Source organism: Microtus pennsylvanicus, chromosome 9, assembly GCF_037038515.1.
Source record: "Microtus pennsylvanicus isolate mMicPen1 chromosome 9, mMicPen1.hap1, whole genome shotgun sequence".
Lineage (NCBI taxonomy): Eukaryota > Metazoa > Chordata > Mammalia > Rodentia > Cricetidae > Microtus > Microtus pennsylvanicus.
This window is the reverse complement of record NC_134587.1, coordinates 91,679,724-91,705,407: the sequence shown is the minus strand read 5'-3', so window position 1 is coordinate 91,705,407 and position 25,684 is coordinate 91,679,724.

Sequence of the window (25,684 nt, the reverse complement as noted above, 5' to 3'; positions counted from 1 at the left end):
AGGCCATATCTAATTCCAGCCTTAGAAGACAGACACACTGGCTATTACCAAATGAGTTGCCTAGCAACACTAACCACATTGGTGAGCTCTAGGTTTGATTGAGAGACTGTGACTCAATGAAAAAAGAAGAGGCATCAATGATGATTCCTGACATCAACCTCCAGCCTCGACATTCATGTGCACACATATGCCCACACATGTGAACATACATGCATGCTATACACATACATGGAATACAGAAAGAACAACCGTATTGATAATGGAGCTTCTAACACGTGTATTGTTGTTATTATTAAGTGGTAAGTAGAATTCCAATCAGAGATTAAAGGTACAAAAGGTTAAAATATATTAATTATTTTATTCATATATTATTTATAATATATTAATTTTAAAAGATGGGAAAATATGCTCAAAGATAAAAAACAAAATTGAAGATAAAATAAGAAACAATTGTGATTTAGCAAAATGAATGACTGAAAATATACATGCTTTCAAAACAGCTGAAAAATGAAAATGACCAGGGCTAGAGAGATGGCTCAGTGGTTAAGATCACTAGCTGTTATATATAATGTATACAATATTCTGCCTCTGTGTATGTCTGCAGTCCAGAAGAGGGCACCAGACCTCACTGTAGATGGTTGTGAGCCACCATGTGGTTGCCGGGAATTGAACTCAGGACCTTTGAAAGAGCAGGCAATGCTCTTACCCCTGAGCCATCTCTCCAGCCCTCTTTCAGAGGTTCTGAGTTCAATTCCCAGCAACCATATATATGCTGTCTCACATCCATCCACAAGGATATCTGGTGCCCTCTTCTGGCCTGCAGGCAGACATGGAGGCAGAATACTGTATACATAATAAACACATAAAATCTTTAAAAATTAAAAAAGAAACAACATTTTTTTAAAAAATAAAAATGATATTAAGTCAAATGCGCACTCTGTTGGTAAGACAGGAGAGCACTTCTGAAGGTTCCCAGCCTGTTTGCTGCAACTTTGTTGTATATTTGAAAACGTAAACAGATGTCTAGGAAAATCATATTTGATAAATTTAATCCTACTGCACACTAATTTTCATAGATGACACAGAGGAACTGATTAAATAATTGTGTCAACAAAGGGCAAATATTAAATGGATTAACCAGAGAAATCTATCCTTCTTTTGTTTGCTGGTTGGTTTCCCCCGGCAACACCCCCCCCATGTGTGTTGTACACACATTTTTATGTGAGTGTGATGGCTAATTTTGATTGTCATTTTGACTATAACTGGAGTGAACTATAATCCAGAAATGGAGGGCACACTTGTGATAAGAATCTTGAGACTGCAAGACACACCTTTAATCAGGGCCACACCTTCTACTGGAAGCCTGTATAAGGACAGCCTGCTTGCCCTCTTGGATACATCCATTCCTTCTTCGAGATTCCAGCAGACCAATTGAAACACTTAGTCTAAGCCACTACTAGATTCTTGGATTTTCCATTCATAACTAGCCATTGTAGAACTGCAGTCTGTAAGCCATTCCCATAAACTCACTCACACACACACAGACACACACACACACACACACACACACACAGACACACACAGAGAGAGAGAGAGAGAGAGAGAGAGAGAGAGAGAGAGAGAGAGAGAGAGAGAGAGAGAGAGAGAGAGAGATTAATTCCATAAAAAAATTCTGTGAGTCTCTCGAAAGCCCTGACTAATACAGTGGGTATGGAGGCTAGAAGATGTTAGGTGACCTGCGCTATCACTCTCTGCATTCTTCCTTTGAGACAGTCTTCTGTTGAGTATGAAGCTTGGCTTACAGAAAGGAGATTCCCAGGATCCTTCTGGCTCCACCCTCTCACAGCCCTAGATCCACTGGTATGATCTTCCTGTCTCTGCTTCGCTGCCCCTTGGACGTTATAGACAATGCATGGCAACTCCAGGCATTTTAGGTGGGAGCTGAGTCCCAGTTCTTCGTGCTTGACTCTTCCTCATTGAGTCATCTCTGCAACCCGTCTGTCAATCTTTCAAAGACAAGATCATCGTGATACCATGAACGTTAGTCAGAAATGGAGTAAATGCTTTTTAAGGTTTTATTTCATGTATTACTGAGGTAGTGTGTGCTACAGCCTGCTATGATGTAAGAGCACAGCTCCCACAAGCCAGTTCTCCTTCCACTGTGAGAGTCATGAGGACTGAATTTAGGCCATCAGACTTTGATGCCCTTACCTACTGAGCCATCTCATTGACAAAAGTAGCACTTTTTAAATAAATTCTTTTTTGATGGTGTTAGTGTACTATTGATATCAAAATTACACTCACTGCTTATAAAAAATCTATGTATATACAAAGCTAATGAAAATAAGTTTGAAAAAATAAGATAGAGGCAAACACAACATAAATTATTACAAATAATATGTAGTGATTCTGTGGTATTCCTTCTAGGAATATGATTATTCTTTATAACAGAATTGAATTATAGAATTAAAGGAAGCAAAAATTTACCCTATGGATAAACCTTAAGAGAAAAGTCATGTATGTAATCATTTACACAAACATTTAAAAATGCTTCAGCAAATTTCAATGTACATACTTTCAGTCACATTAAGAAAACAGTTGCTGAAACTTATCATGAAAACATGCAAATATTCCATTGAGATTCAAGGTCAGATTTCTACAGAAGGGTGAAACCTTTAGGATTATTTCTTTGAAGGTGAGATACACATATAAAGCTATTTGGTTTGTATGACATTAAAATGCCAATTCTGAGCTGGACCTGGTGGCACACTCCACTAATACCAGCATGTAGAAGATCAAGGCAGAAGGATTGTGAGTTTGAGGAAAGCATGAAAACATGGTGATTTGGGGCAAGTCTGAACCAATACTTTTATCAAATGAAAGAAGGCAAACGGTCATTTCTGCTCACACTAATATTTTAAATTAATACAATCTCATTTCAAGCGAGTAGTTTTCTCATTCTTGGTACTTAATTTGAAAGAACATGTAAACATCATTTTAAATTACATGGAAATGTAGAAGCCACAAATAGCTGGGAGGGAAAGATCCATGGGAGGACATCAGCTCAGCTAGAAACTGAAGCATCATAAAGCCTTTGTAATTAAAACATGTGGTGCTGGCAAGTGAACAGAGAGGCAGGTGAAGGGAACAGATGGTTCAGATAGACTCAAGTACAAATTAAACCAAATGCATAAGAAAGGCAATATCTTTGTACTGTATATTAATTGTACTGGGACAGTTGAATGGGCACTTAAAGTACAAAATTAAATACATATTTCTTGTCATATCCAGAATATGCATCAAGTGGCTTGGAAATCTATTAAAAATGAAACCACACATTATAGAAGAAAGTATATTAATTACTTGTATTTTCGACTTTCTAAGTATTACTTACACTTTAAAAACCACTTAAAGGAAGACTGAAATATTCAGCTACATTAAATAAGATTTTGAATAGATAGCAACAAAATTGAGTAAAGATTAGGAACATATTAAAATATCTGGATCAATTAAGGAAGTCATTTATTAGTTTTTTCATATTTGATTGATACAAGGATTTTTATAGCTAAGGGTTGCTTTAAAATGTCTAGGCAGCAAGTATGGTTGAAAATTCTTACTACTCCAAAGTCTGCCTCTCAAGTAACTGGCAAAACCAAGTAAGTATGTATGCAGGACGTGAAAGCATAGGAGAGACTAGAGGTAGGAAGGAAATTATCTAGAGATAGGATGGGGAAGTGGAGAGAGAAAAGAGATGATTATGTAAAGAAAAGAAATTGTATTGTTGAAACTTGTCACAAAAAACTTGTGACAATAAAAATTAAAGAAAAAAATTAAACAAATAATATAGAACACTGTATTTAAGACAACCGACGTTAATTTCTTAAATTTACTATAATGATATATAAGAAATAAAAGTGATGAAGACACATCAGGACAAAGGATACAAGTGAAATCAGTCTAGTTCAATGCATGAGGGGATACCAGCTCAAAAATGAGGAAGAGGACAGGCAAGACAGGAGACAACAAAGTGGGTAAAAGTTCAATGAAACCCAACTTTGACTTCCATCCCTGGTTCACATTGGGAAAGCAAGATGTAGTAGGACTGACCTGTCATTTTCCAAGGATATGGCAAAGTGGGAGGAGGGACAGGAGCATCAGCTCCACGTTCTCAACAATAACTAGAGAGGCACTGCCTTAAGTCAGGATGGAAGGAGAGAACCAGCTCCTGAAAATGGTCTTCCATTTGCACACAGTGCCACCCCCTCTCTCTCTCTCCACACACACTATTAAAGGAAGAGAAAACAGAAAAAAGGAGTAAGAAGGGGAGAAACCAAAGTTTTTTGTTTCTATCAAATGTTAAATAGGAAAGATAACAATTTTGTGATTGTTCATGATAGTGCTATTATTTGCAAAAAATTGAAAACAATGAATGAAAAATAAAATGTCATGGTGCTTACAATTTTCAAATGTGGCTAGATGAGGAAAGAACAAAACAGAATCAGCAAAGGCTGTGGAAATATTGATAAAGAGTCAAAAATGAACATTCTACCTTTCACCTTTTATTGTTTATAGGAAATATAGTTATTTTCATATAATATACTCTGATCATAGTTTTCCATTTGTAATCTCCTTCCAGATCTTCTCCACCTCCCTACTCCTCAAATTCTACACTTTAAGACAAAATAATAAGTAAATTAAAAAGGTACAGTTAAAAAGATTAACAAACTAAGAAACAAAAACATCCCAAAAATGTAATTTAAAAAAGCTTGAGAAATGCATACAAAGGAAGACTAACACACATGCATAAAATACATTAAAAACTCAAAATTGGAAACCCCAACAGACAAGTAAGATTTAAAAAATTGTCGTAACAAAGCAATATGGCTAAAAATTCTTCTAAAATACATTTGAGTTCATTTTGTGTTAGGGATGGTAGTTTGTGTCTACGTCTCCATCTCGTTGCTGGAACCACACACATCTATATTGAACCTGTGAAGACCTTGTATATACTGTCACAGTCTGAGGTCATTTGCTCATTTGTCCAGTTCTGTCTGAAGACACTGTTTTCTTGTTATCGTCCATGGTTCTTTGGGCCCTGCGAGGAGGTTTTGATGATGATAGTCCATTTAAGACTGGCTGTTATAAGGTCTCTCACTCTCTGCACATTGTTCAGTTGTGAGTCTCTGTGTTAGTCACCATCTAATGCAGGAAGAAGCTTCTCTGATGGTGCTTAACGGAAACACTGATTTTTTTTTTTTTTTTTGGTATACAGAATGTGGTTAGGAGTCATTTGATTGCTACATTCCTTTAGTAGAACAATCTTCTTTGGTTTGTAGCAATGTTTTGTTTACCTTTCTCATCTGAAAGTATGAAGAGTACTTCCAAGTACCATGAACACTAATTAGGACTAGTTAGGATCTAACCCAACTTCTCCAGGTTCAGTGATATATATGTGTGTGTGTGTGTGTGTGTGTGTGTGTGTGTGTGTGTGTGTGTGTGTGATATCTTTGGCAATGGGACCTTACTATGAGCTAATTGAGAGCAAACAATAGTCATGACAATACTTTGCATTATTTGGTGATTTTCATGGGACAAACAACTCAATTAAATATGACTCTTTCCTGGCATTGGAGGTTTCAATTGGTGTCAAAAAACATCTCATTGTAACTTTCTCTCCCTTATTGTTTGGTAATTCCATATAGATTCTTTTATATATGGATGTATTTTAAGAAGCTTCCAGCATAGTTGGTTTGCAAATGACTTCCTCAAATAACTTTTAGTGTTGCTGTCTTTCCCCATATTTCCTTCTTACTCTCTTCTTTCCACCCTTCTCTGTTTAATACTCCTGGTCCTGTATCCCACCTATGTCTCGCTGTCTCTCTCTGTCTCTCTGTCTCTCTCTCTCTTGATTTTTTAAACCCCGGTTTATTTGTAGCTTTGGGGCCTGTCCTGGAACTAGCTCTTGTAGACCAAACTGGCCTCAAACTCACAGAGATCTGCCTGCCTCTGTGTCCCAAGTGTTGGGATTAAAGGATTGTGTCACTACCACCCAGCTTCCCATCTATTTCTCTTTAACTGTGTGTCCTACTTATTTTTCTTTGGAGATCCTTTTCTGTTCCAATACCACTATACCTAACTTCTGTGATTAAGCAAGACTATATATAAAATGCTTTAGCTAACATCCATATATAAGAAACTGCATATCATATTTGTCTTTTGGGGTCTTGGTTACCTCATCAAGATGATATTTTCTAGGTCATCTATTTACCTGTGCAATTTATGATTTCATTTTTAAACAATTGGATAATATTACATCATGTATATATAACATATTTTCCTGGTCCATTCATCCATTGATAAACATCTAGCTTGTTTCCAATCCCTGGTTATTATGAAGAGAACAGCAATGAACATAGCTGAGCAAGTGTCTCTATAATAGGATGAAGAATCCTTTGAGCATAAGCTCAAAAGTTGTGTAGCTGGGTCTTGAGGGATATATTCCTGGCTTCCTGAAGGAATCATAACACTGATTTATATAGTGGCTGTACAAGTTTGTACACTTACCAGCAATGGATGAGTATTCCCCATACTCCATATCCTTTCTAGCATGAACTATATAACTTGTCCTACTTAACCATTCTGACACATATAAGACAAAAGCTCAAAGTAATTTTGATTTGCATTTCTCTGATGACTAAGGGTGTCAGACATTTCTTTTCCATGCAGTTATATCATAGAAATTACAAATACATGCTATTTATGGAAATATTCTCTAGTAGTTCACTGATTGTAATTCTATGTTTTTAAGTTTTATTATCAAAACATATACTACTTAAAGCAACTGAAGACTCAATGTGACTCTGGAAATACACTACAAAACATGAAGACAAAATATAATGGTGATAAGTAGATTGATGCAAACAGTATGACTTTCAGAAAATGTGAGGTTAGTAATGGTATCAGTTACTATTATACATGTAGAATATGCACATTGTCACTAAAGACACAAAGAAACTCTATTATTTATTTGTGTTAATTCAGTCAAGACACTTGACATTATTTGGGGGTTTCATAAGAACATTAAGAAAATTCTTCTTGATAACTTTGTCTTCAGTCTTGCACTGGGCATCTCTTAATAGTTTCTTGAAAGAATTAATAATAGCATAACTGTGAATTGAAATGGCCTACAAGTCTCTACATTAGCATAATAATTCACCATTTGATATAAAATTTTCAACCTACAAAATATAATGCCTTCAGTTACCTAAAATACAGAAAAATAATTGACTGTAGATGGTTTTCCTACCAACACCTGCTATTGCCAATGACTGCTGGATCATAGTGCAATTATGTGTTCTCAATATTTATTTTAATTTAATCATTATATTCAATACTTCTAAGACTTTCAAATCCATGAATTATTGCTATTAAAGAATACCGTAACCAAAGAAACTTAGAGAAGAAAGGGTTTGCTTTAGCTTATGGTTCTATCCATAATGACAGGGAGAGGAACATGGCAGGGACCCAAAGAGGAAGTAATCTCATCTTCAACACAATATGGAAAGAAGATTGAATTAGAAATAGGAGAAGACAACAAATAGTGAAAGCCTACTGCCAATGACATACTTAATCTAACAAGTCTTCATGCCCTAGAAATTCCATAGCCTGCCCAGACAGCACCATCAACTGGGAACCTGAAGCTATGGGGAGCATTTCCATCCAAACTACCACATCGACCAACCATTTACTGTTTCTTTCATACCGTCTTCTAACTCAGTCCTTCATTTTCCTCTTTGTAAAGAATCTGAACTCAATGTATGGTACAGTATTGAGAGCAGAGAATTTATAATGTTTATTTCAAAACCCTATATAGAATTAATAATTAATCTTTGCAATAAGTATAAAATGATTTGCTGTAATTCTGCATTATGAATGAGGAAAACAAGGCACAGATCATTAAGCAATTATTCAATATCATAGATTTTGCTACTAAGTACTATATTAAAACAACAGTCCACCCAGGCATAACCTGAAGGCAAACAACCTGCCAAGTGGTTCCATTTAGCACCTGATCTGTTAACAGCCTGCCAACATAAATGTCTGCCATTCTATCTTGGCATCCTGCTGTGATTCAATGGGCTTATACCGTGTAAAGATTTGTCTTTTGTATTGGCTTAATAAGATGGTGTTTGGCTAGTAGTCAGGCAGGAAGTATAAGTGGGGTGATCAAAACAGGAAAATTCTGGGAAGAGAAAAGGCTCAGTCTGTTGTCTTCATCCAGATGCAGAGGAAGCAGGATGAGAATGCCTCATTGTTTAAAGATACCAAGCCACGTGGCTAACACAGACAAGAATTATGGGTTATTTTAAGATGAAAGTGTTAATAGGAAATCTGAGCTAATAGGCCAATTGGTTTATTTATTTATTTTGGTTTGTTGACATAGTGTTTCTCTGTGTAGCTTTGGAGCATGTCCTGGAACTAGCTCTTGTAGACCAGGCTGGCCTCAAACTCACAGAGATCTGCCTGCCTCTGCCTCCCAAGGGCTGAAATTAAAGGTGTGTGCAGCCACTACCTGGTTGCCAGCCAGTTTATAATTAATGTAGACTTCCGTGTGTTTCTTTGGGACTGAATGCCTGCAGGACCAGGAAGGAAAGAAACCTCTGTCAACAGCATCCTTCCCAAATCCCTCATGCCATGTATCCCCAAGCACTTTCAAGTAGAAAATGCTAACTCTGAAGAAGTGAAAGTCTTTAGTGAAAGCATATGCATTTCTTAAAGTTCTACTTGAAGTAAAGGCTCAACTAGGCAACTTTGTTTTGTGGTCCTCACATGTTCCTATAGTAAAATAAAAGATACATACTATTCAAAAGGCAGAAAGAATTGTGTCAATATTTTGAAGCATATCATGTTTTAAATAGACTAGGTTAGAACAAAATTTTACTAAAATACCAAAAAGGTTTTATAGTGAGGAAAGTAAATAGGGCCTCATATCCAGATGGGCCTTCCCTTTTTCTCAATTATATACAAGACAATCACATTTCACTTTCAAACTTAGTATATAAACCTTAAAAACATTACCTTGCTACTAATAGACCCCCAAATCCATCTTGGCTCTGCTAATGATGTAATAGCCATAATGAATAAGGTTTCAGCTTTTAAAATATGTATCCCATGGATTCATATGTAATACACTGTCTACTTACAGGAAGCATTTGTAGAAACAACCTAAATACTAATTTGTAGTTGTTTGCTTGGTAGCTCAAGGGTAAAACTGAAAGTTTATGAAATGTCTTAATGAAGTCATAACAAACAGTAGATGGGTATTCTGTATGTTGATGTTCATTCTAAAATATGTATCATAAAAAAGCCTTTTGCATCATACATAGCCATACATATATAGATACTCTTTGCACTCAAATATGTTACAAAATATATAAGAAATTAGACCTTAAAAACTTAAATTATACAGAAATACACTACAGTACAAGTTGCCCTGAAATAGTATTTGTATGATATATGATTATGATCTTTATAAGTTATTTAGAAAAAAGGGGTTATAGGGCTGTAATTTTAAGATACTATGATATTAAACCTTTAATATCTAGTTATGAAAATGGGAATGTAATTATTTCATAACCAAAGGTCACAATAGTAAGCAAATGAACATTCAACCAAAAGGAAATAAGAAGACTTCTTTATTGGAGAGATGAACTTGTGTCTCCCGAAAACAGAATTATTTTTGCCTTTCTATTTGTAAATGTATTTATTTATTATTTTATGTATGTGTTTTGGATATGTGTGTATATATTTATGTATATGTGTGTATGTATATATGTACACATGCATTTATGTTTGTATATGTATGTATGTATGTATGCATGCATGTATATACATAAACCATATAAATATCCACATATCCACGAAGGCCAGAAGAAGGCATTAGTACTGGTACTGGAGTAACAATAAGTTGTGAGATACCAGGCAAGTATTGAACACCCATTCTCCATCTTCTTTAAGAGAAGCAAGCTCTTTAATGAATCATCTCTCCAGGTCCCATATTTGTTTTTCTTTATACTAATGTTGACATATTTATTCATTACATTTTTTGCATGAACTCCATGGTAAAGGCCTGCACTGTAGAGTGATAAACAAACCATTAAAAAAAGATGCTTGCTCAGATTGCCAATAGAACTAGTGGGTAATTATTTTTGTCTTCTCTCTTCTCTCTCCCACGACTCTCTGATTTTGGGGATGGAACCTGGGGTGCTGCACATGCTAAATATCTTTCTGCAGAGCAAGCTAATAGGCCATCTCATCAGAATCTCGGTTAATGATCCAAGTGATGTCTGAGTTAGTGTCTGTTCGAATGGTCACAATCCCTACATCAGCTTTGCTGCAAATGGTACTGCAAAATGTAATTTAGAGATTATATAAAGACTCATGAAGTGAAAACTGTATGTTAAATTTGAAAGAACATCCTCAATTAGTACTGTGTAGGTTGATATATTGGTTGAATATATCTTATTCTGAATAAAAGTCTCCACCACACAGATTCAATAAATGACTGGTTTGTTTATTGTCCTAAATAACTCTGTTATGTATGTTAAAAGATGACAAAACTTCTTACTAATGTTCAGTTCACCAAGACTGTCAATTGGAGTTTGTTAAAAGGTGGCCTACCTTCTGAATCATTGGTTAGCTTCGTTAGTGATGAGTATGGTACTTAAACATTTTCAGCATATACTCAAAAAGTTATGGTCTGTGCTACTGATCCTTTAAACAACGTTTATGCCACATGACAGAAATAACTGATGACTTCCAAATTATAGCATGCAATGGGTCTCCGACATATTTGCTTTGGTGTCCTTGGAGTGATTTTCAGCATCATTAAGCAGAAAGTACATCATTTCTCGAGTAACAAGGAATGGAACACATACAGAGATTGACTTGGCATCTGTTAAATAAACTTTCTGTTTTAGATTTGTAGAATTTACATAACACTGGAACAAAACAATACCCTGCAAACATATTTGTACTGTCAGTTCAATTTCCCTACAGTGACATTCTGCAGTCAGTCCTGCCAAGATTTATCTGGCTGCTAAATTTTATGACATGATTTTTTTTATAGTGCTGGAGATCATTGCCAGGGCCTCAAGCATGCTATCTCTGGGATCTACCATTGAGCTACACCCTCGGTCTAAGTAGGTTTGGGCTACAAAATTGCCTTCTGCTTGATTATTTTACTTTATATTTAGGATTTCCTCCTATATACTGGAGGGATATATAAAACTTGAAAAATGTTTTTAAATTGTTTTTGTAGAAAGTTTTAAACTATATCTCCCTTATTCCAAAATTAAATTCAAATTTAACCATGCAAAGTTATTAAAAATTTATGTATACATGTAAATATATATATAATTACATATAAAGGTTTGAATAGAATTTCTTTTGCAAATCCTATTTCAAAAATGTATTTAATATTTGCTCTATATTTCATAATGTGCTCTCACATAATTTTAACCTAACATCATGGTATGAAAAAATATTCATTGCAGGTACACAAAAACCTTTGGTAATTCTGAAATAAATAAAAGAAGCAAGAGCAAAATAGTATAAACCTTAAAAATGGAATACTTAAAGCTTTTAAATTTTAATTTTGTTCTTTGTACATCAGCAGTGTATATGGCCAGTTGGTGGTAGTACATGCCTTTAATCCCAGCACTCAGGGCCAGAGGCAGGTGGTTCTCCGTGAGTTCGAGTCCAGCCTGTCTACAAAGTGAATTTAGGGACAGGCTCCAAAGCCACACAGAGAAACCCTGCAAAAAAAAAAAAAACAAACAAACAAGCATGTATCAAACAAACAAACAAAACAAAAACAAAAGAAGAAAAACCAAACCAATGTAATTAAACGCTATCCCCAAAAGTTCTACAATATTTAGTTGTTCATTTTTTTTCCTCTATTTTGTAAATGTACATTATAAAAACCGTGAATGAAGTATTTTCAATGATAATAAATAAAAAACATTCATTGTTCAAATATCTTAAATCTAAAATCTAAACCAAGATTTTCATTTACTCCTAGAATAAAATGACAATTTTTAAAGCTGGTAATTTTTCTGTTTCACACAAAGGAAAATAAGTGGTCAAATCAAAATTCCAGTACAATCTCTGGAATTATTATGAATAATTTTCATAACTAAAGAAGACATTTTCAGAATCACTATATTTATCTTCCAATTTGACATCAACCTTAAGTCTAATGCAAATTTAAAAAACAAACTTATTTTGACTAAAAAGAATGCTAGACCTTAAAATAGTGATTCCAGCCCATGAAACGAGTGTAGAACGACCATGGAGTATTGCTAGATGCATTGGAATCATGCCGTCCTGTGTATATGGTGTACCATGAAGGCCATGACTTAGTCAGAGTAGCGAGGTTGGTTTTAGCTTCTCCCCTCCACCTTAGCTCCACACACTTAAGCAGAGAGGCAGCCTGCAGAGGCTCATGAAGAACATGAGGTCTATAGAATGTTTTCTCACTTATGAACATGTGCCCCTACTCCTGATACTATATTTTTTCTGTCTCAGTTTAACTGGATCTGAACCACTGAGGAACTAGGAAATTATTATTCATTTATTAAGAAGCAATTTTGGGTGAAACTGGGAGATTCATAAGAAATTTGATGCCATCCACCCTTGTTATCATCAGTGTATTTTATTTGTACTTATGGAATTTTTTCCTGGAAAAAAAATCCTAAATTTAGCCGGGTGGCGGTGGTGCACGCCTTTAATCCCAGCACTTGGGAGGCAGAGGCAGGCGGATCTCTATGAGTTCGAGACCAGCCTGGTCTATAAGAGCTAGTTCCAGGACAGGCTCCAAAACCACAGAGAAACCCTGTCTTGAAAAACCAAAAAAAAACCTCCTAAATTTACAGGCATTTACAGTGGTGACCCTAGCTAAAACTCCCAGTCTGAATTGTTCATCTCATGTAACTAGGTAAGGCCTCCTCCAGTGGAGGGATTGGGACACCAACCCAGCCACAAAACCCTCAACTTGACTTTGTCCTGCCTGTAAGATGTGCTGGGATAAAGGCAGCACCCAAATTGTGGGAGTAGCCTCCCAATGATTCCAGCTTGAGAATCAGGCAGGAGAGTAAGCCTTTCCTGATACTGACTAGAATGCCAGAAACCAGAGGCTGGAGAGCCCGGACACATAGGATGAAACCAAACAACCAAACACCACCAGCAAAAACCAAAAACACAAACAAACAAACAAAGTCAATGAAATGATTTCTAATGATAGTATGCTATACTCCTACACAGAAGCTTAACATAATTGTCATCTGAGAAGCTTCATGCAACAACTGATGGAAATAGATGCAGAGACTCGTGGCCAAACATTAAGCAGAGTTCAGAGAATCCTGTGGAAAAGGTAGAGGAATTAGTCCAAGGGGTAAAGAACACCACAAGAAAACCCACACAATGAACTAACCTGGGCTTACAGAACTCATAGAGACTGAAGGAACATGGGCCTCATGGGACTGACCTAGGTCTTCTGCATACATGTGATAGTTGTGTGGCTTGATCTTCATGTGAGACTCCTAACAGAGAGAGTGAGGACTGTCCCTGACTCTTTTGCCTTCTTTGGGGACTATTTTCCTCCTACTGAACTGTCTTGTCCAGCCTTAATACAAGAGGAGGTACCTAGTTTTATTATAACTTGATATGCCATATTTGATTGATATCCCTGGGAGGCCTGCTCTTTTCTGAAAGAAAAGGAGGAAGAGTGGATGGGGGCAGGTGTCAGGGGTTAGGGAATATTTGGAGGGTGGGGACTGCTGTCAGCATCAGGATGTAATATATGAGAGAATAAGATATTTAAAAAATAATTAAAAAATCAATATACAATCCAATACTAGTATTTTTCTTCTTTTTAGTGTTACTGCTATAATTAACAGACTGTCAATTAACATGTATGTCTTAATGAAATTATCTTTTATATATATTAGAGGGACTTACTCTAATATTTCACTGAGCACACCAATAAAATGATTTGAATATTTGTCCCTTATTTTAGATTACTATTTTAAGGTTAAATGTGCCATGTCAAATGTGTTAACACCTGGAGCAGCAGTAATTGCAGGAAAGAAAATTACAAGTTGTACCCTCTACAGGTGGACGCCGGGATAAAACACTGTTAAACACTGATTTCCTCCCTGGGCAGATCAACTTCGCTCTTGAAAAGTTAGTTTTAAGGATTGTCAAAACGGATCTGAGAGGAATAAGCCATCCCCTCCAGAGTTGAAAAAGAAGTGTACCAGTGGTCCCATCAGAGAAGAACGTGAGTTCCTTAGGAGTCGAGGCTTCCGTCTGCTCTCAGACTGACTGGATGACATACTACATTGTCTGATTGACTCTGTCCTGTTTAGGAACCGGGCAAAGCCAATGGAGCTACCTGCAACAGCAACTCAGAATAAAAGCTTATTGCTGGCATATTTTCTCATGAGTGTGTAAGCAGAGACTGCTCGTTCAATTTCCAGCCACCCAGGTCAGATAATCACACAAAACTATGTTAATTACAACACTGTTTAATTGATGGCCCAGGCGTACTTCTATTTCTTACATCTTAAATTAATCCATTTCTATTATTTTGTGTTTTACCACAAGGCTCATGGTTTACTGATAAGGTTATGGCCTATTTCTCCTTTGGCAGTTACATGGCATCTCTTCATCTCCGCGTACTGTCTCTCTATATCTTTGTTAGAATTTCCCACCTGGCTTTATTTTGCCCTTCCATAGACCAAAGCAACATCTTTATCTACAAATGGCAATAAAACATATTCACAGCATACTGAGGGGAGTCCTACATCATCATGATTTCACCCAAGGGAGCCAACTTCATTTTATAGAATGGAAATTCTGAAATACATATTATGGATTGTTAACTTGTTCTTTTCAGTTACCCCCTTGAATCAAAGACTAAAATCATAACCATAACTACTCCCTCCACATTTTTCCATATAAATCCAGAGATATACTATTAGACACTTTGCATTGGGAATAGACAATCTTTGCATTTAGTTTTACATCACATTGATTTAAATTAACTCTCTTGTTTGACAATGTGTTATAGATATAAGTTAATGTTAAGAATGAAGGTCACTTGGTGGAGTGTTTGACTTATATATACAAGATTCCATATTCAACCCAGCACTCCATAAGCCAGTTGTGGTGGAATATGTCTGTAATCTTAGCATTCTGGAAACAAAAAATACAGGAGGATCAGAAGTTCAAAGTCATCATCTGATAGTGACTTTGAGGTTAGGTTGAGTGGCATGAGACCCTGACTTGTTATTGGGGAGGGGGAGGAAGAGGAGGAGGAAGGGATGAGGAGAAGAAGAAACCAAATATCTGATGTAGGCTATTTCTTCCCTTGCTGTTTCTGTTTGACTAGTCCTTGTAGGTGGCCTTTCTTTGTGAGGATGAGAGATAATATGGCAAGTGGAATCCAACTGTGTCATATCCTATTCAAATTGGTACTCTGGCAGCAAAAAAATTCGATGATTTGATGTTCATTCTGTTCTCCACAAGATATTCTTTGTGAACTTTAGAGGTGGTCTAAAATAAATAGCTTGTTTATATTTTCAGAAGCCAGGGAGTCTCACAAATCATTTTACTTTAAAGTTTGGACTTATTTCCTGACTAAATTGAGAGTTTCTTAAGAGAGTTTTATACTTTATTTTGTAAAGTCCTTTTTCAGATTGTCCTTGTCTTGTTGAAAAAGATTGGTAAAATGAAGTACCACTGAAATTCTGAATATAGACACTTAGTCCACAAGTCATCATTGCATGTAGAGTCCACAAGTGCATATGTACACGATCACAGCTGTCAACACAACAAAAGAATGTAGTACAACCAAAGTACTACAATTTCCTCTTAAAAATCAAGGCAGCTTTTATTCCTAAAGGGCTTTCTTTTACTATACTCAAAGGTGTTCTTCAATCTTACAATATTAATTACTCATGTTCCAAATGTAGAGAATGTTTGTTAGGACACTTCATCTAGTTTCAAATGTTTAAAAATAAGCTTATTACCACTACATTCAAACTCTGAAAATCTAAAGCTTTACTAGTTCACATTTGGTTCCTAATTGATCTTTATAGGGCAATAAAGAGATAATAAAGAGAGTCTGCAATAGTGTGTGGATTTGAATTTATGTAGTTTTAGTCAACTGAACAAGCTTATTTGAGTTTTATTTTGTCTTTTGATTTGTGTTATGAAAGAATACTATAGACATGGGAGAACATTAAATACCATTGTAAATTCCTTGCAAAAAGTTTAATGAAATAGATTAAAGTTTAGAAATACTAATGTTTAAAAGATGGAAATGAAGTCTTATTAGAAGATAATTATAAGTGATTTATGAAGTCAATGAATGTACATATTTATCCAAGTTGTCTATCTACAAGATATCACTAGAGTAATAACTTTATAGTTTGAAGCAAATGCAATGGATTAACAAAATGTATGTTTCCAAGCCAGTGAACTTTATGACAAAAGATTCTGCCTGTCTATCACATTCATTTACTTTTAAGGCTCTACACAAGAAATCTCATCTATTTGTTTGCATATCTATAAGGCTATGAAGTGAATAGTTGCCTCATCAACTATTATAATTATATTATAATCTACAAACATTGAACTTCTAGTACATAAATATATATTTATATATATAGATTCCTATTTATATACTTGTATGAAACTTTTAAGCTTTCAACTAGTGCTTTTCTCATTCAAATAAATTAATCCTTTTAATAAACATTTAGCATATGTCCCAAGTACTGTTTTAGTTGTTGGGCTTATAATATCAAAAAAACTACTGTTTTATAAGTGTTCTTGAAAATGCATTATACATTTTACTAATATAATATAATTAATCTAGTATTGAACTGGAAACCTTCTCCCCCATGAAAAGCTCTCATAGTTTCTGTAAGTAGTTACTTCATAAGCTTCAGGTTAGGAAAGTAACTTTTCAAAAGTCCTACTCAGTTGTGAATCTTGTGACTGTACTATAATAATAATTATTCCAGCAAGACATATAACCCCAAGAGTGAAATAACGGTAGCAATATTTTGAGGAGTGATCAATAACTGTCTGGTTGGGTCACTCAGTAAGAGCAAACTTATGCCTAGTACTGTAAACCTAGCAAGGAATCTATGACTGTGAAGGTTATGATAAGGCTTTTGTGAAAATGATACTTTGGTCACCTGCCTTCTACATTTGCATCCTCACACCCATAGACAAGTGTTGCTCTCTTCCCTCATCAATGAAATTTAATTTGGAACACATAGAAGCTATATCAGAGATCCATAACTGGCCACATGTCTAAAAATGAGTCCCATCTACACTTGGGATATCAACAATACAGTTTCTAAAGCCAAGACTCTATGCAAATCTTGGGAAAGGAAGCAGGTTTTTAAAATATAGAGAACCAGAAAAACTGCCAGGAAAAAAATGTTTCCTGATCAGAATAGAGGCATTGCACCCTCAAAGCTCTCAACAATGTGGTTAACTGCACAAAACCCACTGGTGAACTTTCCAGAATTGTTAACAGAGGTTTCTGTCTGATCTGGTCCCACAGTTGTTCAAACCCAAGGAAACACACAGAGGTCTACATTAATTATAAACTGGGTTGGCCTATTATCTCAGACTTTCTTATTAATGAACTCATACAGCCTACATTAACCCATTTCTTATCTGTGTTAGCCACGTGGCTTGGTACTTTTTATCAATGAAGCATTCTCATCTTGCTTCCTCTGTGTCTGGGAAATGACTACAAACTGAGCCTTTCCTCTTCCCAGAATTCTCCTGTTCTCATCACCTTGCCCATACTTCCTGCCTGGTTACTGGCCAATCAGCATTTCGATAAAATGATAGAAGTGACATATCTTTACAGGGTACAAGACCATTGTCTGAGTCTATCTTTACTGTATATCTCTCTTTTTCTGCCCACATGAGTCTTAATTTGCTAAGTGATATGGCTAGGTTTAAAGCCATGGATTCGGCAGCTGGATCCACCCCATTCCTTAGCTTTCTGAGAGTTTAGCTTTATGGTGGAGGTACTGGCAGAAGCCATATTCATTGCCACAACTCTATGGAGTTTCAAAGTTGCTGACACCACCAAGAAGTTTGTTGCCAGCTATTTAACAGCATTTAAATGTTTGGTGGTGGCACCTCTTAAAAGAGCTGCAAGGCTTGACACTCATTTATTCCCAGCTGTTCAGACCCAAAATAATTACTCAGAAACTATATTATTTGTAATAATGTTTGGCCAATAGCTTAAGCGTATTTCTGACTTACTATTATATCTTAAATTAACCCATTTCTATTAATATGTGTGTTGCACAAGGTTGTTTCCTACCAGCAAAGTTTCAGTTGGCTCCAGCTCAGGCATCTGTTCCTGGCAACAGCTACATAGCTTCTCCTCAGACTTGGTCTGCATGTGCTCACTGAATTTCAGCACATCCAAGTGTGGGGTGGTGATAGTGACACCATTGTGGTGGCCAGGCACTTTTGGCATCTTTGGGTCAATAATCAGTGTTGGATAGGAGAGATGGCTACTGCACTTGGCCCATATCACTTTTAGGGGCTCCAGGACAGAGGCAGCAGCAGCAGCAGCAGCAGTAGAAATCAACATACTGTTATTTCCCACCTCAGCTTCAATCCTTGTAGCCTTAGCATAGTTTCCATTTTTAATACAAGATATTCACTCACTGTGGTCTTCTAATGTGTGCCTTCACACAAAAGCAGGCTTCCCTTGCCTGCACTTGGATGTACTAAAACTTGAGTCACAAAACAGGTTCTGGCTGGCTTCTGGATTTTATTAAATAAATACAAGTGACAAATCTTTACAGGGTACAAGACCATTGTCCCACAGCACAGTAAGTTTAGGGTAATCTGTGACTACTGAGGGAGAGAGAATCAATATTCTTTTTAAAAAAAATTTATTAGATTAAAAAAATCCAAGTACCTACTCCCTCTCCTCCTTCCATTCCCTCCACACATCCTCCCCACCCATACCCATCTAATGCCCAGAGAGGGTAAGGAACATTGCTTTGTGGAAGGTCCAAGGCCCTCCCTACTATATATAGGCTGAACAAGGTATCCATCAAAAGAGAATAGAATACCAAAATGCCAGTAAATGCAGTAGGGATAAATCCTGGTGCCACTGCCTGTGGCCTCTGAGTCTGCCCCAGCCATGAATCTGTCAACCACATTCAGAGGAACTAGTTTGGTCCTATGCTTGTTCCTACCCAGTCCAGCTGAAGTTCCTGAGCTTCTAATAGCTCAGATAAACTGTTTCAGTGGGTGAACCCATCATAGTCTTGACCTCTTTGCTCATATTCTCATTCCTTCTACTCTTCAGCTGGACTTTGGGAGCTCATTCTAGTGCTTTGCTGTCAGTCTCTGCCTCTGTTTTTATCTGTTGCTGGATGAAGGCTCTATGGTGGTATTTAAGGTAATCATCAGTTTGATTACAGGGCAAGTCAAGATCTATTGCTTAAGGTCCTAGGTGGGATTATCCTTGTGGATTCTTGGAAATTTCTCTAGAGCCTGGTTTTTGCTAACTCTATAATAGCTCCCTCAATCAAGATATCTCTTTCCTTGTTCTCATCACTGTGCTTCCTCCATCTCAACTATCCCATCCCTTCAAGTTCTCCTTAACCCTCCCCTTCTCACCTCCTCTTTTCCTTTACCCAATTTTGTCAGGCAATCTGGTCTGTTTCCAATTCTCAGGTGGGTCTATATATGTTGTTCTTTGGATTCACCTTATTACTTAGCTTCTTTAGGATCATGAACTATAGGCTCAATGTCCTTTGTTTATAGCTAGTATCTTCATATGAGTGCGTACATACCATATTCAGTTTTGGGGTCTGGTTTTCCTCACTCAGTGTCTTCTAATTCCATCCTTTTGCATGCAAAGTTTAAGATGTCATTATTTTTTACTGCTGAGTAGTACTCTAATGTGTAGATGTGCCACACTTTCTTTATCATTCTTCCATTGAGGGGCATCTAGGTTGTTTCCAGGTTCTCAATATCACAAATAATGCTTCAATGAACATAGTTGAACAAATGCTTATGATTTAGCATCTTTTGGGTATATGTCCAAGCATGGTATTGCTGAATCCTGAGGTAGGTTGATACCCAATTTTCTGAGAAGCTGCCATACTGTTTTCCAAAGTGATTGTACAAGTTTGCATTCCCACCAGCAATGGATGAGTGTTCCCCTTACTCCACATCCTTTCCAGCATAAGCTATCATTGGTGTTTTTGATCTTAGCCATTCTGACAGGTGTAAGGTAGTATCTCAGAGATGTTTTGATTTGCATTTCCCTGATAGCTAAGGATGTTGAATATTTCCTTAAGTATTTTTTGGGCATTTGAGATTCTTCTGTTGAGAATTCTCTATTTAGTTCTGTATCCCATTTTTAATTGGGTTATTTAAATTTTTTAATGTCTATTTTCTTGAGTTCTTTATATATTTTGGAGATCAGTCCATTGTCTGATGTGGAATTGGTGAAGATCTTTTCCTATTCAGTAGGATGCCTTTTTGTACTATTAACTCTTTTTTTTTTTTTTACAGAAGCTTCTCAGTTTCAGGAGATCCCATTTATTTATTGTTGTTTTTAGTGTCTGTGCTACTGGGGTTATATTTAGGAAGTGGTCTCCTGTGATCATGCATTGAAGACTACTTCTCACTTTCTCTTCTATCAGGTTCAGTGTGGTCAAATTTATATTGAGGTCTTTAAAACATTTGGACTTGAGTGTTGTGCATGGCGATACATATAAATCTATTTTCCTTCTTCTACATGTTGACATCCAGTTATGCCAGCATCATTTGTTGAAGATGTTTTATTTTTTTCATTGTATAATTTTAGCTTCTTTGTAAAAAAAAATACCAGCTATTCATAGGTATGTGGATTAATATCCAGGTCTTCAGTTTGATTCCATTGGTCAACTACTCTGTTTATATGCCAGTATCAAGCTGTTTTCATTACTGTAGCTCTGTAATAGAGCTTGATGTCAGGGATGGTGTTGCCTCTGGAAGTTCCTTTATTGTACAGGATAGTTTTCCCTATGATGTTGATGATTGTTCTTTCAAGGTCTGTGAAGAATTGTTTTGGGATTTTGATGGAGATTGCATTGAATCTATAGATTGCATTTGGTAAGATTGCCATTTTTACAATATTGACCCTACCTATCCAAGAGCATGGGAGATTTTTCAATTTTCTGGTATCATCTTCAATTTCTTTCTTCAAAGAATTAAAGTCCTTGTCAAATAGTTTTTTCACATCTTTGGTTAGTGTTATCCCAAGATTTTTTATGTTATTTGTGGCCATTGAAAAAGGTGATGTTTCCCTGGTTTCCCTCTTAGCTTCTTTATCATTTGTGTATAGCAGTGCTGCTGATCTTTTTAGTTGATCTTGTATTTTGCCACATCACTGAAGGTATTTATCAGCTGTAGGAGTTCTCTGGTAGAGTTTTGGGGTCACTTAGGTACACTATCATATCATCTGCAAATAACAAATGTTTGACTTCTTTCTTTCCAATTTGAATCCCCTTGAACTCCTCTTGTTACCTTATTGCTAATGCTAAAACTTCAAGAACTATGTTGATACTAAAAAAAAAAATACTGGAAAACAGAATCCAAGAACACATTTAAAAAAATCATCCACCGTGATCAAGTCAACTTCATCCCAGAGATGCAGGGCTGGTTCAACATATGCAAATATATATTTGTAATCCATCATATAAATAAATAGAAGTATAAAACCACATATGCTCATTTTATTAGATGCTGAAAAGCATTTGACAAAATCTAACAGCCCTTCATGATAAAGGCCTTGTAAAGGTCAGGGCTACAAGGAACATGATATAGAGAAAGTGGAAAATCTTGGTTTGATCCTGGTTTTGGTGGAATTGCTTTTAGTTTCTCTCCATTTAATTTGATTTTGGCTGTTGGCTTTCTATATATTGCTTTTATTACATTTAGACATGTTCCTGAGTGGTGAGATTAAAGGAGTTTGTCACCACTGCCAAAATAAAAGTTACATTAAAATTATTAAATAATAATTTTGCTAAAAAAATGAAATGGACAATATCATAGTGATTCATACTCAAGTCCAACTTCTCTTTCTATTGAGATAAGAATAGTATTTAACTATATAATTATATAAATTTTGTAAAACTATAGTTATTAACCAATATAACCTTCTTCTTTAAAAGATTCTAACAATAATATTTGGTGCAAAAGAATTTTATTAAAAGAAAAAATTTAAATACAAGAGAGGAAAACACCAATAGAAATGTGGAAAGTGAAGATCTCATGCAATCGTTGTTGTGTAAACACAGCACAACCAGCACAAAATAGTTTGGATATCCTTTTTTTTTTTTGGATTTTTTGAGACAGGGTTTCTCCGTAGCTTTTTTTTGTTGTTGTTGTTGTTCCTGTCCTGGAACTAGCTCTTGTAGACCAGGCTGGCCTTGAACTCACAGAGATCTGCCTGCCTCTGCCTCCCTAGTGCTGGGAATAAAGGCTTGCTCCACCACCACCCAGCTTTGGTTATTCTTCAAGAAGTAAATCCCCCTTCTGTACAATCCAGTAACGTCACTTCTAGGTATATTTCCAAAGAAAAGAAAATCAGTAACCAAAAAGACATCCATACTCACCATTTTTGAGTTTCCTAAAACTATTGTAATGGTCTGTTCTGTCCCTTTAAGAAACAAGCCCCGCCCACTCCCTCCCCCATCCACCTCCCAGGCAGGCAGATCTTCCTTAGGCTTCCAGTCTGAGCTCCTTACTTTTCCATCTCTGTTTCTGCCATGCTGTGTTCTTCCCACTTTTTCCCTTCCTGCTCCTCTTCCTCCTCCTCCTCCTTCTTCCTCTCTCTCTCTCTCTCTCTCTCTCTCTGCCTCTCTCTGTGTTTCCCCCTTCTTCCCTTTTCCCCTTTCTCCTTCCCTTCTATAACCCACTAAATGAATATTCAACCTCACTCTGTATGGCGTGCCTGTCTGACTTGGTCTATTATCTGCCACGTTGCTCCCTGCCTGGGACTTGCTGCTCCTACTGGCCTATGGGACAATGGGGGCTCCCTGCTTGGGACTAGCTGCCTTCATGGCTAGCCATGGTCTTTGGATCAGTTGCCTGCTTCAACCACTCGGAGAACAAAACCATTTTATTTTTACAACAACAACAACTATTTCAAACACTACATCACAATTTGAAAGTCTTTATTGACTTCTCTTCAGCATCAACAGAATAAACTGGCCATTTTCACCATTACATTCTTGACCTTCCACAGTGTAAATGTAACAGGTAAACTTTTCAAACTTTAGCAAGCCCAACTTTACTACATATACTGTCTTATATATTTAAACTCTTTTGAATTCTCCCAACAAATGTTTTTCTTCCCACCTTCTTAACCTTGCTCTTCACAATCCCCAAAACTACACCATCCTTACCTCATTTCTCAATAAAATCATTCTTTCCCTTGTTGGAGACCAGCTTTGACAACAATACCTCTTAACAGGGTAGGGGCATGGAGATTAGAAAAGTATGTAAAGAGAATGAAGACACTAGTGAAATTAATAAAACAGAGGCATAGGATAGTATGGGGAGGGAGTTCCAGTGAATACTGAAATCACCTGTGTTTAATTTCTATTTGCTTAAAAGATCGGAGTAATATAAAAACTGCATCAACATGATACAAAGAATGAACAGACCAGTTGAAGGATTGCGGGATACATTCTTAGTTAAACATTCTGTTGCCAAAACAAGACAAGTAAGGCCTTACACACTAGATCAAAGCTTTCTGTAGGCAAAAACATCCCTGTGAGGAATTCATTGTTATCTCCCCAAGGGAGCAAGAGCCTAGTTGGAACCTTAGACTTTTGTTTGAGGTAGAAACAGGTTTATTTCTTAATACCTGAAATACCAGGTCTGGATATTAGTGATATCTGTTATTTAAACTGTTGACAATAATTTTGAAGCAACAGAAGTAAGTACCAAATTTCTTATCTTTAGTTCAGGTAGAATGAACCTATCTATACCTAAGGGCATTCTCAGTCTCTATCATCAGAACGTCTGAGTAACTACCCAGAAAAAAAACATTTGAAAACGCTGTTTAATCCATTCCCATTTATTTGCTATCCCATAGAGCATAGGTTTTAGATTCTGGTACATAGAAACAAACTAAAGTTTTAATGTGTCACTTACCATGTCTTTAGTATTTTCCTCCCATTAGTAGCATATATCTAGATTACAGTGAATAATATTACATTTTATTATTAATTAGTTAAATAATTAGGTTAAATGCTTATCTCCCTAAACTTCTGTGTTGTACATTGAAAGCAGAGAGTATCTTTCTGATATGGCTATTTGACCTGGAGTATCTATCTTCATAAATAGAAAATTCTTAATTTTGCAATGGGACTTAGCCAATGGTTTTGAACTCACTGGCACCAAAACTTGTTTTCCACAAGTACTGGAACCATCACTATTTTCCTCTAGGGAAGAGCAACATCCATGGAAAGATGTATTAATTTTTCTGAGATAATTTCACTTCAGGCTCAAGAATTCTGTAAATGAGTGGGATAAGTTCATTTTCCTTCAGGATATTGGCTTGGAACACAAAGCAACTCTTTGTGGCAACTTAAAAAAACAAAAACAAAAACAAACCCCACTAACTTTGCTCACACTTAAGTCAATGAAATAGATTTATTTAGTTTACTTTGCTCCAAAAATAAACTACAATGAAGTCTTCAACTTTGATGGCTCTTTTCATTTCTCATGGAGTACAAATCAAAATCAATTGTCTGAGATAGTGAATTAAGATCTGAATAATTAGAGCGGATTTGGGTAACACAAAGACACAAGGTGCCTCCTTTTTAATTATGGGATAGAAGAATACATTACCACTTCAACGGCCCACAATTAGAGCAGTCACTTTGGGACACGGTAGTTACATTTGGACATTGTATAAACATGCATGGCCTTCTCTTAAACAAAAATTTGAAGTCAACTATGTTAAGGGTAAATTTTGAGTGGGAGGGTTATGCCTCAAGACTAGTTACACTGTATTTAATACAACTGTATCTATTCGTGAAACTCAACAATCACTTTGTAACACATAAATTCATACACACATATAAAAAGATCCATTTGATATCCTTCTTTGCTTTTTAATAGTTTACTACAAATTAATTAGGGGAGAGGGAAGACTAAACTCTTGAGTTCAGCTGAAATGTGATTTTTGATTCATTATTTTGTTTATAAATTAAAGGAATTAAAGAATTTTTCCATCCCTAATTTGCTACTAATATTTACTTCAAGTCCACAACCAGATCCATGGTGGTGAAAGATGACACTCAATTCAGGTGAAAAGACAAAACTTTTTGGTTGTTCCATTTCCTTGGTCTTCCTTAGACCTTGTAAAGACAATTTTTCCAAACAGGAAGAACATTTTTTTCTTACTAGAACTCAACCTTCCCTACCCAGATATGAAATTCATGTTTATGAGAATGCAGAGCCAAGAGAACTTGGTGAATAATCTTTGGTACAGAGAAGGTATGTGTTTGCTGTCTTTTTGGACTCTAACATATGGCACACTGATATCCACTGCTTT